Source organism: Anser brachyrhynchus (assembly GCF_964034855.1).
Source record: "Anser brachyrhynchus genome assembly, chromosome: 3".
Lineage (NCBI taxonomy): Eukaryota > Metazoa > Chordata > Aves > Anseriformes > Anatidae > Anser > Anser brachyrhynchus.
The window spans coordinates 11,094,919-11,098,806 of record NC_137696.1 but is presented as its reverse complement, the minus strand read 5'-3'; positions in this window follow the sequence as shown (position 1 = coordinate 11,098,806).

Below are 3,888 nucleotides of genomic sequence, written 5' to 3'. Positions count from 1 at the left end.
ACAAGGTTCTGGTCTGAAGACATGCTTCCAGCTCCAGTGTAACCTTTTTTTTTTTTTAATATAAAAATGAAGATTTTTCAAAGTGAATGTTAAAGGCTCTGTTTTAATTTAAATGAGTAATTCCTCTCCCTTTTGAAAAAAAAAAAAAAAGCCTCCTGTTTGTAATGCAGGAAGGCAGAGATTATGTGCATCTGCAGCCCAATTTTAAATACACTCTACCAACGCATTGTACACACAATGTCACTGAAGAGGATAAACCTAAGAAAAAGATCTTAATGTAGGAAGTTAGCATCAACTGCTAAAGCCCCATAAAAAAACTCCTCATGTGTGGCTTGCATTTTAAGCATTGCTGAAGAGGCGCGGGAGCCAAAGCTGCCAGTCAAAGAATGCTGCAGTCACGGCACCTAACAACAATTTTTTTTTCTTTTGAATGTGTGGTAAAGATGAATTGAATTTGTTTTGCCGTCTCTTCTGTTTTAGATTTCCTGTGTCATAACAGAATGAGTTTGTTGTTCATTGATACCTTAATGTATAGGTTGTTGGGATTTTTTTCAAGGAGGAGGACAATGTCCCCTTCTTGTTTGTGTGAATGAATTCATTTATTCTGCCTGGCGTCCGGAAGTCATTTATTCTGCCCCGGACAGCTGCAGGCTCTGTTTGTGCAGGGCGGTTGCAGCACCCTTGGCCAGCCCCTGGTCCTCCCCTGCTCCGCGCCCGGCGCTGGCAGCACGAGTGTGGCAGCAGCAGCAGGAGCACAGGCGCCCCAGCGAGCCCTTCTCACGGGCACTCGTGCAAGTGTCATGACAGAGGGCAGCTGTCTGCATGCCCAAAATGAGTTTGCTCTGCTTTGGGTGGAATGGCGCTGGCTGCCAGTCATGGCACAACCTGGACCTCTTCCCCAGGGTGATGCTTCCCACCACTGACTTCAGTTCTTCTCTTAGCACCGTGACCTGCTGATGATTGCTAATCAACAGCAATTTAATTAATACATGTGCTTTTACAGGTGTTATCCTTCATTATGATGTAGCAGTGGCTGACGTCCACATGGAGGATAACAGGGCTAATTTCCCTTTATTAGAGTGAGCTTGCCCACCAGGGAGACCTCAGTGTTTTGGCCCACTGCAGCCTATGGCCATGCAGAGCCATGCAGACCCACTCCAGCAGAGCCATGAGTATAGGTACTTATATGCTCAAGCATGTAAACAAAGTCTCTTCTCTCAGCCCAAGCCCTTCCCAGACTCCAAAAGCAGTTTCATAAAAGAAATTCCTTATTTTTGCAAATTTGTATGGTTGCATTTTCTGCAGGTTTTTCCATCCTCCACGAACCTGTAGAAACCGGCAGATTATGATGCAGGAATGGGAGAGGAAGAAACCTGTGTTACCATTATGTCTGATGTGACAGGGCGTTTTCTGGTTTCCTTAGCCATACTAAAGGCATCTCTGCTGTGACTTCAGTTTGTTAATGTAAGAAACACTAAAATAGCTTTATTAAAGGGTGGAGATGAAGGCAATGACCCTCAGTCGGCCTGGCAGGCTTCAGATTGCGGCTCTGCAGTCTGCAAAGCGCCTAGCGCATGCCCGGTGTGAAACACCCAGCCCTGGGGCTCAGCGTGGTGGACCGCTGCCCCTCAGGTGCTTAACTTCCCCATAACTGCATGGAAGCCAAGTGCCTGCCTGCGCCCCGACTCCCCCTGTGCCGGAGATGGCAGACTGCCTATGGCTGTCCCCATGGGGCCGGCAAGGGTGGGGGAACCCAGTGGGCACCTCGGCAGCCCCAGGAGAAGCCACCATTTAAAATATCCCAGTGATTTGGGGTGGAACGGGCGCATGGAACTCAGCCTCTGCTGTAGCTCTGTGCTTTCCAGGGCTCAGGATGCTTGCGGCTGTCTCGCTGTGTCGGGATGGGATGCAGACGAGCAGTGCCCACCAGCCATGCTCATTAGAAATAATGCGCGGCTTAATAGAACTCCTCCATTAAAAGGTTTTGGGAATAACGTATGAAATGAATGGTGTACGCTGCTGGTTTTAAATGGCTGGGGAGGGGCGCGGGGCCGGCTAACCCTCAGACCTCCTCTGCACCGTGCATAAATGCGCTCCGCGCCTAAAACTGAGGCTGGAAATTGGTTTTGATTTTTATTTAAAATTCAAATGTCTGATGGTCTTAAACTGAACAAATGATATTTAAAAATATATATATCAGGCTCCAACATCTGCAGATTATGATTTGCATTTTGAAATTGGCTGCTTGAATTGAACAAGGATGAATACTGTCACTCTTCTTTTATTCACTCAGTTTATTTAATGAAATGCTAGAGGTCAACCCTTTGTCCTTAAATTAGTTACTATAAAAATCTTTTTGTACTTTTCTGCTTGTTATGATGTCTTCTAAGCAGAAGAAAAGGTTGCCATTAATTATGTCTTTCTTGAATATGGATATCTATTCAGAGTTAGTTAAACAGTTTCAAACAAAATTAGCATTGAGCAACTCTGAGGCCAGCTTTAGGTTGGTTATCAAGAATTTTTTGCTAAGAGAATGCTCTTCTGCAAGTGTGCATTATCTAATATATTCAGCTTTCAGTTGCTAATTTTTTTTCCAGATGAAGATGGGCTTAATTGAGGTTGTGCTTTTAAGTTTGTAGAGCTCTTCAGCATCTCATACAAAAGCATCTAGAGGCTTTTCATTTGTCTTGAGTATGTTTTAGATGTACAAATATTATTTACTTTAAACTCTAAATCAAAAGGCGCACTGTAACTATTTTAAATAAAACATTATTCTCTGATGAAATGTATATAAATTCAAAGCGGGACGTTTCCCCATTGTCACTCGGTAATTTATTTGCAGGAGCCGCTGCCGGCGAATTTTAGGAGGGTCCCGGAGCAGCGGTTTGGTGGCGGCTCTCGGGGTGGGGGGGGTGCGGGGCGGGTGGGAGCGCGGTGGGAGCCCGGTGGGAGTCCGGAGCCCAGCAGCGGGGTGGCCTTCCGCCGCCCCCCGGCCCGCCGAGCCCCCGGCCCCGCGCCCGGCGCCCCGCGCCCGTCACCCGCGTCGGGGCGGCGCCAGGCGGGGGGCAGTGCGGAGCGCAGCAGGGGAGCGGTGCGGAGCGGTGCGGAGCGGTGCGGAGCGGAGGATTAGCGCCCGGCGTTGGAAATGCAAATGAACGGCGCGCTCGCTGCCGGCGCTCTTGTTCCGAGCTAGCGCTGCAGAAAAGGGTTTTTCTCCGCGCTCCCCCTGCCTCCTCCTCCGTGCGACGGCGCCGCTCCTCCGGCAGCATTAAGCGTGCTCGGAGCCGCGCCTGTAACCTTGTAATGCTTTTAGGTAGAACGCACCTATTTCTTTCGTTTTAAATGCTAGCTCGTAATGACATTGTGAAGTAGGGATCCCGAGTCAGCCTTATTATCGTGGCGTCTCCTTGAGCTGAACCTCTGAGAAATGTGAAGGGGAGACCTTTCGGAATGAACAAATCCTTTAGCTGCCTATAATTATTTATTAAAATGGGCTGCGGGGAGAAAGGACGGGGAGGGGGAGGGAGGAGCGGGATTCGTTTCTGTGCAGACGCACCACGGGCACATCCAGCTATAAAGGGAGCGACTGCCAAGCCCTGAATTTGGTAAATATAAAATCATGAGTATGCGGACAGAAAAGATAAAACACCAACAGATCATACTTTTTTTTCCTTTTTTTTTTTTTAATGAAAGAAAGGAAAATGCTGCGTCCTGACCACTTAGACACCGTCCGAACCGTTTAATTTGGCTGCTGGTCATTTTCATGCAAATGCTTAGCACCAGCCCGGGAAGAAAGTGGTTACGTACCTGTACACATGACTCCATATGAAATGAAAAACAAAAAGGACTGGACCAGTCTTATCCCCCCTGTGTGTGTGAGCCCTGAAA